Below are 13,769 nucleotides of genomic sequence, written 5' to 3' on the forward strand. Positions count from 1 at the left end.
ACCAACTGGTCTATCAGTCAGTCCTCCCAATTATATATCATCTGTAAACTTGCTGAGGATACAGCCTGTCTCATCACCCAGGTCATTGATGAAGATGCTAAGGAGTATTGGCCTCATTATCAACCCTTGGGGTTCACCAGTAGTGGCCGACCTCCAGCTGGACTTCATGCCACTGATCACAACCCTCTAAGCCCAGCAGCTCAACCACTTTTCAATTCACTTCAATGTCCACTTACCTAGTTCTTTACTTCATCAGTTTGTGAATGAGGATGCTATGGGAAACAGTGACAAAAACCTCACTAAAGTCAAGACAAACAACATCCACTGCTCTCTCCTTATCCACCCAGGCAGTCATTTCATTGAAGAAGGCTATCAGGTTGGTCAGGCATGGCTTCCCCTTTGCAAATTCATGCTGACTACTCCCAATCACTTTCTTGTCCTTTATATGTTTGGAAATGGTTTCCAGGATTATTTTTTCTACCACCTTCTCAGGAATCAAGTGAGGCAGGCTTGGCAGTTCCTCAGATCCTCCTTCTTGCAGACAGGAATGACATATGCTTTCTTCCAGCCGTCAGGAACATCTCCAGATCACCATGACCTTTCAAAGACAATTGAGAGTGGCCTCGCAATGACATCAGCCATCTCCCTCAGCACTCGTGGGTGTAACCCATCAGGGCCCATGGACTTGTGTCTGTCCAGTTTGTTTAAATGCTCTCTAACTTGATCCTCCTCCAGTGAGGTAAGTTATTCTTTGCTGCAGACTTCCCCTCTGGTGTCAGGGACCTAGGATTCCTGGAGGCCGATCTTCCTAGACTAAGGCAAAAAAAGCATTGAGTATCTTGTCTTTTCCATGTTCTTTGTCACCAGAGCCTCTGCCCCATTCAGCAGAGGAACCATGTTTTCTGGAGTTTTCCTTTTGCTGCCAATGTAGCTGTAGATGCTCTTTTTGTTGCTCTTCACATCCCTTGCCAGATTCAAATCCAGACGGACTTTAGTTATCCTAACTCCATCCCTGCCTGCTTGGACAGTTTATCTCCATTCCTCCTGGACACCTGTCCCTGCTTCCACCTCTGGTACACTTCCTTTTTATGTTTGAATTTTGTCAGGAGCTCCTTGTTCATCCATGCAGGCCTCCTGTTACCTTTACTTGATATCCTGCCCTTGGGGCTGGACCATTCTTGAGGCTGGAGGAGGTGATTCTTGAAAATCAACGGGCTGTCCTAGACCTCTCTTCTCTCCAATGCCATCTCCCATGGGATTCTTCCAAAAAGATCCCGAACAGGCCAGAGTCTGCTCTCCTGAAGCCCTGAGTTGTGATCCTGACTTGTTGCCCCTTCCCAGGATTCTGAACAGATCCTCTCAGGATCCATCTTATGGTCCCAAGGCTGCCCCCAACCTTCACATCTCCAACCAGTCCTTCCTTGTTTGTAAGTATGAGATCTAGCAGATCATCTTCCCTCACTGGCTGCACTATCATCTGTGTCAGGAAGTTGTCATCAACACACTCCAGAAACCTCCTGGATTGCTTATGGCGTGCTGCATTGTCCCTCCAGCAGATATCTAGGTGGTTAACGTCCACCATGATGCCCAGGGTCTCTGCTTGTGAGGCTACTTCCAGCTGTCTGAGGAAGGCCTCATCAACTTCTTCTTCCTGATCAGGTGGCCTATAGTGAACACCTGAGACAGCAATGCCACCCATATTAGTCTGCCCCTTAATCCTTACCCGTAAGCTCTCAGTCAGCCCATCATCAACCCCAAGGCAAAGCTCCATGCAATCCTGCTGCTCTCCCACAGAAAGGGCAACTCCCTCTCCTTACCTTCCCAGCCTGTCCTTCCTAAAGGCTATATCCATCCATTGCAGCATTTCAGTCATGTGAGCTATCCCATCATGTCTCTTTGGTACCAATGAGCTCATAACCTTGCAGCTGCATGCAGAATGCTAATTGATCCTATTTGTTCCCTGTTCCATGTGCATTAATATGCAGGCACTTCAGAGAGGCACCCGCTTATACTGATTACCCAGAAAACGTATGAGAGCTTCCCCCATAGCGCGGTCCTGTAGGAACTGCCTTATTTGTGTACATACGCTTGAACTGAGCGCCTTTCAGCCCTGTTTTGTTGATTGCAAGATCTCTCCTGTCCACATCAGCCTACATGCTTTGTATGCCAAATTGGACCACCATTTCCTCACTTGACTGTTGGTCATCAACCGTCTCCTTCATCCTTCCTAATTTACAGCTCTCTTCACCGTGTTAGTGAAGACTCCAGTCTGTGGACTCCAACTGATTTTGAATTGGGTTGTCAGAGCCAATATTCCCCATAGCAGTCAGGCTGATAACAGAATGTGCATAGGAACATATTCTCTAAGACCTGCATCTTCCTAGAAGGGCTGAACAATAAAGTGGATTTGCTTTCCTTTTTTGTCCGCTTTATTATGCCCTTGTAAACCTCAGTGTTCAGAACAGACCTTTGGAATTTTGTCATTTCCAAGAAAATGTTCCTTCTAGTGCCTTTAAAGCATCACATCTCTCTGCACCCTCATCTTTTGCCAATGTGAGTGTGATCCTACTGAGTTATCTCACCCTCAAGCAACCCTACAATCTTCCACTTTTTTTGATGACAAAAAAGTAGATTCATTTACCTCCACGAGATGCATGAGTCATTCATATCCTCATGTCTGGAATTATTGGCATTCTAATCTCATTTACATGAGATCATGAAAATCATGGAGCCATCACACAATCTTTATGTGACCGCCCTCAAAAGCATAACCTACCTGATAAATGTTCTTAAAAATAAGAAGTAGGTGAAATTTATTTCAGTACAGTGATGTTTGCAATGAATTGTGATTCACAGAAACTCACTGGCCACCTTAGGCTTGAACTAGTCAGACCTTAAGTCCCTCGCAAAAGACAAGAGGCCATGAGATCTGACTCTATTCTCTTTTATAGTTCAGAAAATATTGGTGCTCAACAGTAAATGCCATGTGTAAATAAGAGAAAGACTATGAGCTGTAGATTCTCAGCAGTAGATGAAACCATGAAATATAGCCAATCATTGCACATGCCCACAGATTTCTGTGATGCTAAATCCCGACTACAATGAAGAGAGGACAAAATGTATGAACAAAACCTACTAATTTCACTGAGATTTTCATAGCTTATTATTCCTTTGAAAGAGAAAGATGGAAGTACAAGGCTTTATATGAGTTATTCCATTCTACCTGGTGTCACATGGATCAACCTTTATTAATCCCCAGTATTTTTCAAAAATCAATGTCCTCGGCATATTGTCACCAAAGTGTTTTCAGTTACCATAAATAGAAGCAAGGTTACATATTCCATGTTCATTCATTATCTCCTTATCTTCATTTTCCCCATGTTATTTGTTAAAGCGCAAGTAGGAATGTCGATATACGTGTAAATTACATTTATTCTTTTTTTTTTCAGCTATTTTATAAGACACTTTCTGATGTTTTAAGGTTCACAGGCTGAGCAACATGATTTGTCACAGCACGCCTTCATCTAGAACACCCTTTGCAATCAATGAAGAAAACAAGGCACTTTTAGGGACTCTATCATCTCATCCTATAATAGATATCTAAGATAGGACAGATTAATTACAGTCCAAAAGCGCCTCCTTCTCTTCACTGACTTTAAAAGGAGCCCACAGCGCTTAACTTAGGGATAGCCTTCCACACTGCATACCTCCAAAGTCAGGTGAGATGAATGCCACTTTCTGCCTATGAAAGAAAAATATTGACAAAAATGATTATTTGCAGCTTTTTCAGTGAACTAGGTTAGCCAATGAACAGCTTATTCATTAATAGCTAGCATTAGAAAGACATCTGAGATATGTCTTACTTAAATACTGAAATAATATTGTCTGCATTCTTAATGAGGATTAAGATATTCTGGGCAGTGGTAGGGTAAAAAATGGAAAAGGGAACAGGAAAATCAGAAAGAGCAGGATCAAGAATTTCAATGAGTCAGTCAGGTAGATAGTGGTGCCTACAGTGGGAGAATTGCAGATTGACACCTGAAGAGTGAGGAGGAAGAAACCTTCAACCTCAACCTCATACCTCTCCCAGCAGAGGTGTCAGGATGCTGACAACTCACCAAACCCACACCAGAACTGAAGCCTTAGGAGCCAGAGGGGCAGTAGGAAAGTGAGCACAACACTAGAGAAGGGGGGAAATGCTAGGGGGTGCGTGTATAACAACTTTAACTGTGTTATTATTAAGACTTTTTCAAGTAAGTGTCAATTACTCTGCAGTAATGAGATCTGGACTAACAATAATTCTTTAATTACACTAACTGCACTAAATTTTTGATTTTGCATATAAGGTGGGTTTTCTTTTACCCTTAGCAAGAATTTCAGTGTCACTTTGGACCACAGAAGAGGAGGCAGGTGCAAACTACAGCGATCTGTAGGTGATAGAGAGCCGAGAGGCACTGCTCATCTTAGGTAACCTGCCAGAAAGAACTGAATGGTCTTGTAAATGGAAGGACTAGAAGAAGGATGAAATGCAATAATATTGAAATTGAAAAGTCTAGAAACAGTCTTTTGCTATAAATTTAAGTCTTTGGGCTGGTGAAGGAGGCCAGGAACAAGGGGTATTGACTCATCATGAGTGATTGTGAGTCACCAATGGGCCATTGATGAGAAAAAGCTGAGGGTAAATCTGCAGTGTATCAAACAGAGGGAGTAAATTGCACTGTGATGCTAAAACCTCCAAGGCATTGCATCTAGGATAATCTTTGCAGTCCTAGTCGTTTCTAGACTATATGATAAACAGTATAAAAATTAACAAAATCTGAGAAGTGCAGAGAAGAGCTCAGAGGGTGATTCAAAGAATGGCCATTCCATCACGTGAGGAGCAACTGATGGAGTTTGGCATATGGGTTCAAAAAAGCAGCTAAGTTCACGAATACTTGGTGTTTGGAGTAGGTTAAGAGGGATCAGAGCCTGAGTTAAAGCACAGCACAAGATCAAACTGAACTATGATTAACTCTTTCTACAGGCAATAGGTCTGGATGGGTTCAAGACAGAAGCTGCTAAATTCCTGGAAAGGAGGGTATGACAAGCAAAACATATACTAAGCATGCTTACAACACCCTTCGCATTTTATTTTTACAGTATTTAATTAATTAACCAACGTCATGCTATAGGGTATCTGCGGATCATATACAATGCATAATTTATATTCAAAATGTGAGGTATTTCACAATGCCCTGAGATGTCATAAAAGGTGTAGAGCGAGAATACGAGGAGACCTCTCCTTTGCCTATGTGAAACATGTCTTGTTCTCCAGGTGTGAGGTCAGGAAGCAATTTCTCTCCACGTAAGAATGGCAGAGACTGTTGGAAAGTTTAGTGAATGTGAGTTTTGTTTGCTTTATTTTTCTCCACATCCATTTCTGCACGTATTTCACCTAACAAATCCCTGCCAGTGTTTTCGTAGTGCTGGTCTCTCTACGGTACTCTCAAGTCTTCTGCTTCCACATCACTTAGTTACCAGCCGTGATTGGCTTTAACAGCAAACAGCAGTAAAGTCAACATCACAGAAGCTAAAGCACTGCAACATAAAGCAGGGATCATGTCTGCTTATCCTTGCTGGTCTTAGCACTAAAGGCTGATGATAAATGCATACAATGAGTTGTTACAGCTCAGTTAAGAGTGGAGAAAAAGTTTCAGCACTTCCTGAAATATCTAAGTCTGTATTTTCAAACCTTGATACGCAGGTCGATTCCCACATTTGAAGGGAACAATGTAGCTGTACATACCACAAGCATAAGTAAAAGATGGTTTCTGTCTCCCGATTACTTTGATGATGTAGTCTCTTGACCTTTGTTTCACTGATTGTTGGGATTGTCACTTCTTATCCTGAGCATTGATTCAACAAAGTTGTTAAGCATTTACTTAACATTGAGAGCACTAACTGAAATCAAAGCTTGAAGACAACAGGACTGAAGCAGAAGTTTCAGTACTTTGCTGAATTGCATGAGTGGTTTGTATAAAATATTGCAGTTCTGCGAAGCTTAACAAAGTTTTGCAGTTCCCTCATGCTGAAGTATCATTCCGAATACAAGAAGAATTACACTCTCAAAAGGTGTGTACATTTATGGACACAAGCTTTAGAATACTTTTTTTATTTACTAGGAGAATGATCTGTCTACACAGTTAGACCATGTGCTATATACCTACTTAAAAATTTATGATCTCGGGCTAAATGTTTCTGGTTTAAAAATCAGATGTTTAAATACATACTCAGTAATGCCAAGGACAAGCTAGTGCCTTAGAGAAATTCGGTCTCAGATCAGCTGTTTTCTGATGGTTTATTAATGTAAATGGATTTTTTCTTCCTTCTAAAAGTGGGCTTTTGTCTCCCCAAGCCTCTGTATTGTGCTTGCGTAGTTCCACTAGGCTGAGTTCTACTGTTGTGCCAGGTACAATCCAGATGAAATGTTACTGTACTAGTATCTAGTGGGGTGAAACGCATTTAAATGAGGTGCAAGTCTGACTGATTTCAGTAGTCTTCATTTACTGAACTTGAAAGGCCAATTGTTAATTTCTAGATTTCTAAATCTTGTGCTTGTGAAGACACCAACTGATGTCTGTCTCCCTTTCTTCAGATACAGAGAGTTCAGTGCACCAAGTCCTCTGCTGGCGTAATCTACAACTACATCAAAACCCATAGACAGAGCTCTCCTAGTTTATACTTGCTGAGAACTGGATCCGGAGGCACTAACTCTCCCTTGATTGCTATTTGCTAATGAGTCATCAGGTCTGTTCAATTATTCCACTGCTGATTATTTTAGCTGTAAATTCGCCTGTTAAGGGATTGGGAAGGTGGTGGGTGGGGAGGGAACTGAGCAATATGTCACACCCCTTTGGGCTTTTTCCTAGCCGGTAAATTGCTGCCATTTATCATATGGGTGTAATTATGCAGTGCTAACCTTGGAGCGGTGCCTATTAATCCTCTACCAACATCATTAGAAGAAATTTCCATTTTGGATATATCCTAGTCTTCTGACTGGGGTGACCAGTCATCAGTGGGTGGATAATGGGCAAAAAGCAGGGCAACCCATCTCTTTTAGGCCAAGCAGCGAGAAAAGGAAGAATTCTGTATCGCTCATGTAAAAAATAAGTAAACTCTCTTAACAGTGTTTAGGTCTGACTACATCATTACTTGTGCTAAAGATTCTTCTGCCACACTCAGAAATCAGGAGTATCTATTTCTACCTGTAGGCATCAGCTGCATAAAGTAAAGGAAAATCAAGTCTGGAAAAATCTAATCAAAAACAAAGAGGATGATTTATTACTACTCACAAAAACTCACAGCCATCAGATGACCTGCTCTGAGCAAGGAGGTGGATGAGATGACCTCCCAAGGTCTCTTCTGACCTAAATTTTTCCACTGTTCCATGACCCCAGAGCCTCCTTCTGTTGTACAGTTGCATAATAAATCATCTTTAATTCTCATTCTCTGATTCAAAACCCACATGCTTAAAGCTAAAATGAAATATCCTTTTGAATGAACAGGGCCCGACAGGACATGACAGGCAATGAATGAAAGAGGAAACAGAAGAAAAAGATTGAACAGCTTTACCCAATGTCATATAAGAGACTGAAAGCAGAACTGGAAATAAAATGCTATGCACAAGTCAGAATAAAGAAGGAAATGGGAGTTTTGAATCACTAGATCAAGGGAGATTAAGGAATACGGTTGCTGAGGAGGGAAAGTTTCCAGAAGTAGCATTCTACATGTGACATTTATTCCCTAATGCCTCTTACCAGTCATGTGTCCAAAAATCCCCTCAAAATCCCCATCTGTCCTGGAACAAGAGCTGTCTCACCGTGACCATGGCTTGAGACCTGGCCACATGCTGTAGAAATTCTCAGACAAGGCTGACTATGGAAAAAATCCACCTGACAGCTTGTCACTCCACAAGTGGAGAAAGAGGCCGACGTTTAGTTCGTTTGAGGATGCATACTAGAGGATTCGTTTTCTCTTTCTTTAAAGAAAATAAATATTTTCAGCACAGTCAATTTAAAACTAATTTCCACATCTGGCTACAACATTGTCCACACTGACCAGGGCCTGGGAGAGGCCTTGATATTTCCTTGACTTCTTTCCTTCTGACAGGGAAGCTTTGCATAAATCAGGTATGAATCCATTCTTCAACAGTCACGGTATTTGGATGTGTGGGAGCCAGAATAAGCTGGAGGTTCCCTAAGCTCACATTGACACACAGCTGTGCCTAGTCTCCATCTACTACCTTCCTTGTCTGGGACAGCTCCAAGTTGTAAAGTAAGGAGACAGCTTTGCAGCAAACATCAGTGCTGAGGACGACAGGAAGGACACCTTGGCTAGTTATGCTCCCTCGGTTCATTTTTGGTATCCCTCTCACCCAGTATGTCTGAGAGGTAGAAGCTCCAGCGGGATACTCAGGAGCTTTGGTCCAAGGGCCAGGTAGGTCACGTCTACCTCGTCAACGAAAAAAGGACCAGTGTCCGGTCCCCCATGCTCCTTTAACCAGCAGTATGGACACACCTAGGAAGGGCAGCAGATTTCTCCCCCTCATGCCCATGGACATTTCCACAACATCCAGGTACCCAGCAGCCTGCATGAATAAGCTCATCCCCACTGCTGCCCTGGGGAAACCCAGAGGCTCATGGTACCCACCAGCAGCATGGGGTAGACTAGATTTTTTTTAAAAGTTGTGTGCCTCAAGAAGAATGGACATTTATAAGCAACTCAACCTCCAGCCCTGCTTACTTGTCCAAAGACAAAAGGAAGACTGTACCGGGACAGGTATCTTGGTCTCTCACCAAAAAGGCTACTTGACTATCACTGCCCCATCCCTTGTTGTATTCCCTGGGGCAGCCACCGGCCCTCAGCTCCCGCTCACCATGTCTCTGCAGGCGCTACAGTGTGAGTGGCAGGTGGCAGTCATGCAGGTGTGCCATGCAAAAGGTGACGTGAGGCACCATGTAACCGACAGGCTCTACCCTGCAGACACCAGGAGCCTGGCTGCACTCTGCATATGGGGCACACTGAGGTCTGAACCCCACACCGTGGACCATCCTCCTCCTGCTCATCTCTGAGGGAACCCGAGAGAAAAGCAGATCCCGAGGAAGAACAGGCCTAAGAATGATTAGAAAAGCTTAAGAGCAACTTAAGTGCAGCACTTGGGAGGGTGTTAAGCAAAGGAAGGTGGCTTGCAGTGACTACACCCCAGCTTTTGAAAGGAGCTAAAGACACTTTTCTTTAAGTATTACACAGCAAACTAGGGCAGGCAAAGTTTGACTTGAGCATTACCTGGAAAAAGCCCGCTGGTATGGTGCCAACGTGCCTCCCAGCCCATTTTTCTCAGAACCAAGACTCAGGCAGTTCCTCCAAGGACACAGCACCCAGTGGGCTCTCATTCCCCTCAGTGGTGAGGACAGCTTCGCCATCTCTTTGACGTGCTGGTCTCCCTGCTTTCTTCTCTCCCCTACACCCTATGAAACCTCTCCACCTGGGGCACATCCCTCCAAGCTCTGAAGTACAGCAGAAGCCAAAGGAGAACAAAACGCAAGGCTGAGCACGTCACGTGGAGAGCCATTGACCCAGGGAGCTTTGTTTCTTGAGGGAAGCACATTGGCCCAGGCTTCTTGATTGCGCTTCTCACTTCACGTCCCATGCCCATCAAGTAACGCTATTTGAATCATTGCCATTTGCAGTTCTTTCTCTGATAAAAGCTGGCTGTTTGAACAAAGCCCAGGTATCCACAGTAAATACCTCATTTAACCTGATTAAAAAAAAAAGTCAGTGACCAAAAATCAATTTCCAGTTCCTGATGAAAATTTAACACTTCCTCTAAAAAAAAAAAAAAAAAAAAGTAGATGAATATGTCATTTTTGAAAATTACTTCAAGAAGAATGAAAGGACATCTGGAGTTCTTCCAAACAGGAATGGGAAACAGGGCAAGTCTGAGACCTTTATGCAACTTCATGTGTCCAAGCTGCTTTGCAGAAGCAGCAGATCCTGCAGAGGAGCTGGGCTGCACCTGTGAGCTGAGGATTGGTCCCCTCCATATTTCATTTTCACCCTCTCACCTGGCCAAGACCAAGAGGATTTCTTCCTTAAATCTTTACACAGCACAATATGTTAAGCACTTCCAGACAAAACCAACCCGACAAACAGCAATGCCCATGCAGGAAAAACTCATACATCAGATTATGCCTGTCAAAGTTGTTCTACTTTCTGGCAGGACGCACCGTTTCAAAAACATGGCGGAGTGTAACCGAGATTGCTCCTGTTCTACCTGAAGGCTAATGAGGAGAGCAAGAACTCCCATAACGGGCTCTTGCAGACGGCAGGTTCAGCTGCTCCTTGAGCCCACATTCTCAGGCCATCAGGCCCCGGTTCCTGTAACTCAGTACTCCCAGTCTTCTCAGAATAGCTGACACTGACAGCAACTGGCACAGAGTATCCCAGCTCATGTTCCCACGGGAACCAGGAAATAATATATTTCTAATTATTTCCAGACTGTATTTGCTTTTAATCTGGCTACACAGTGATTAAAAAAAAAAAAAAAAAAGTTCCACAGCAGAGTTTGATTTGTCTTGGTGTCTGAGCTGCTGAACATTTGCCTGAATTGATTAGCACCTAGGAAAAGAAAATTCACCTCTGTTGCTTCTCCCATCTCCCTCATCTGAAAGATTGCTTGCTCCTGGCCTGTCTAGTCTTGTCCTCCAAACCCTGAGAGCAAAGGGTTCTTCTATTCCTTTTCTATGAGCTATTTCCACTTCTTCTTCCCCTGAATGTTACAAAAAATCACTTAAGCATTTCCAGCTGGGTGTAATGATTTGGGATACATCACTGGTTGGCTGCTCAACTCGAGACACCTTCAGGGAGTGTGATCTCTAAGACGTGACAAATCAGCACTAATTGCCCCCTCTCTCCCCCCTCCTTTTTTTTTTTTTTTAAAAAAAAAAAAAGGTCAGCCTTGGATTTTGTAGGAATCTGACCAGAGGCTTGGGGAGGGAGTTTGTTGCTTGCTGTTGTTCCTTAATGTAAGTTTAGCTCCAGGAAAGCCTTTTGCTTATCAGCTGCCTAATTACAAAGGAGGGATAGACAGCACAGATGATTGCCACAAAATGCTTCCAATTTCTTTTCCCACTTTACCTTCAGACCCAGTTTAGTCTTTGATCCTGCTACCAGAATTGCAAAAGAGCCTCTGCCCTCTGGGTCATTATCCAAGTCTTGCCTGGTGCCTTATAACCCAGAGGCAAAGTCTCTGTCTCAAGGATTTTGTAAGTTCTCTAACACAGAGCAAGACAGGGCAGGAAGTGGCTCCAGGAACAGGGCTAGAAAATCTGTGAATAAGTAGATTCAGCAAATGCAGAGATAAGATAGCTTTTAGGTTGTATGCCTCTAGCAGATCAGCCACGCTGCTTGATTTGCTGCTGTGCACAGTGCAGGACTTTGAAAATTCTCAGCAGTGTTCAGATTTCTCCTCTCCCATGCACACAGATGTATATATATTCATATATATTTATATAACCCATTGGGTTATATTCCCCCACAGCCATATACACGCCGCTGCTCAGCAAATTGGGTTGCTTAGGCCATCTGCATCTGGTATGTAGCGGGACAGGCAAGACCACTGCACTGCCCTGCAAGGGTCTGAAGCAGAGAGCGGGAGGGAGGCAGTGGTAGGGGTCTCAACATGGAAGCCTCAGCTGGTTGGGCGCAGGAGGGGCTGAGCTCTTGCTTACAACACCTTGCTGGAGAAGAGCCCACAAGGGACAAGGAGCTGGTTGAGCACTGAGTCTCACAAGCACAACAAGAAGAAGTCTTGTTGTATCAAAACCCTGCAAATGAAGCACAGTGCAGCAGAGCTGAAAAACATTTATTGGGTGCTTCCACCACTGTGTGAACTCTGTGCAGGATTTGTTCTGCAAAACAATCAAAAATAAAAGATGCCACCTGGCCTCCCTCTATGACAGTTCTATGCCCCTCAAGGATGCTCAATGCATCCTTGCTGTGGGCAGCCCCCCTGCCCCCAGGCCCACGTGGTGGGGGCTCACTTCCATCTAGAGGGTTCGGAGGGCCAAATGTGGCACTTGCTGCACTGCAAGATACACCAGGGTCAAACCCCCCTGCGCTCTGGTACCTATCGGGTGGGGAAACAAGCCACTGGTGAGAGCCTACCAGTGGGGTCCATCATCCAGCCTCTTCAACAAACTGCATCCAAGCAAGTCATTTGAAAACAAATTAACATGAGCAGAAAACAAGGTCGCTGCCCTTTCTGAGTATCTGATTAACAGTTGCAAACTGTGATCTTTTATGGTCATCACAAGGTGAGTGTGAAGATTTCTAATGAGATGGCTGGGCTTTGGGTCAGGCTCACGCATGGAAAGGGTTCCAAGTCCTGTCAGACTTAAGTCTTTTGTAGACAGCATCAGGGAAGGCTATATCTAGAATAAAACTTATCTCATAGTCCTTTGTTCAGTTAAGGACTAATCCAAAAATCAGAAGGTGAGATTTTGGCCCCACTGAATTAAAAGATTTCAGTAGGGCAGCATTTCATGCAAAAAAAACCGTACCTGAGACTTGCTGAGTAGGGACAGGGAAGCATGTATCAATATAAGAAAAGCACGTAGATCACTGTTTATTTGACAGAGGTAATGTGCTTTTAGCTATTCAATTTGTATTTACTACTGTTCATTTTTAATAAAAATTGTTATCTTTATCAAAAAAGATTGATATAAACACTTAGTGGTACGCACTTTTATAGAGTATAGATGGGAGAGAATATGTACATGCTTTATCTCTATTAAAAATGCAATTACATGCTTTATCTGTATTAAAAATGCAATTATTTTTTAATTTTGATGAAAAATTCCTTTGATTTCTTTTGATGAAAAAAGGAAATCAAATATCCCCTCAAACTGTATCATCACATTAAATTTTATGAAGCAAAACTAAGCAAAGTAAGTCTCAACCCTTCTGTATCACACAGTATGGTCATCTGTATGCGTGTAGGTGGCTAGGCCTGTGCCTGTGTATATGTGTGTGTGTGTGTGTGTATGTGTGTATTATGTCTTTATATTTGTATATACACATGAATCATCTCACAGCTTCAGGACAATCAGGAATGTGAAGGATTCCTAGATGAGGAATTTTGGAACCATGTCTATGGACACGTAGGTATTTCTCGCCTTGGCATCTGAGCACTGCATGCAGTAAAGAGCTATCGCCTTCCACGGAGGAAGCCCAAGCAGAAAGGACGGTTGCATCTGAGCATTCATGACTTTTACAGTCAAGAGAGCTGTGATTGGAGACTGTGAGCAATCAAATGTGAAATATGAAACTGTATTTTCTTCAGTCCTTTCAACTGGAGCAAACCCTTAAAAGGAGAAGAGAGAAGAGGCCAAACTCAATGGCAAGTTGCAGGCCATGATTTGAAGGGCAAGTTTCTCCCGAAATATCTGGATGAGATGTGGATTGTGCCCCAGAAAGGCACAATCTCTCAGACATATCCGTGGTAGGAAAGTAGGAGCCAGTTAAGAAGAGAAATTGGAAGTGGAAAAGACTTATTAGGTCATCTTGCCCACTCCCTGGCAAATGCCCATAAACAGTCTGCAGCTGGAGACAGCCCTTCTTCTCACCTTGATTCCCTGTCTCTGACTAGGCTGGCAGGATTTATACTGCCTCATGTTTCTGTTAGTACAAAATGTACAATCTTCCCTGCAGGGCTGAGCATAGGCCCACCC

The sequence above is a fragment of the Struthio camelus genome, chromosome 1 (assembly GCF_040807025.1).
Source record: "Struthio camelus isolate bStrCam1 chromosome 1, bStrCam1.hap1, whole genome shotgun sequence".
Lineage (NCBI taxonomy): Eukaryota > Metazoa > Chordata > Aves > Struthioniformes > Struthionidae > Struthio > Struthio camelus.